Genomic DNA, 280 nt, shown 5'->3' on the forward strand with positions numbered 1-280 from the left:
CCCTCCTCTCGACCAAAGTGAAAAGAGGAAATTGTTTAATGAAAGCTAACTCTGAGAGCAAAGCAAAGAAGCAACATACTGTGCTGCTGCAAAATACATGTCAATAATTAACATTGGAAGACTGAGAAGATATAAACTGCGGAGAGAACAAAACCAGTGTCCTTAGCAAAACAATAGGAAAAGGGGGGAATGAAGCTGCTCTGTGCTTAGATTTCAAATGCACTGTTGGAAATTTTGTCTTATATTACTACTTTTAAACTTACTTCTTGATTTTGTATTA

This window comes from Rattus norvegicus, chromosome 4, assembly GCF_021556685.1.
Source record: "Rattus norvegicus strain SHRSP/BbbUtx chromosome 4, alternate assembly SHRSP_T2T, whole genome shotgun sequence".
NCBI lineage: Eukaryota > Metazoa > Chordata > Mammalia > Rodentia > Muridae > Rattus > Rattus norvegicus.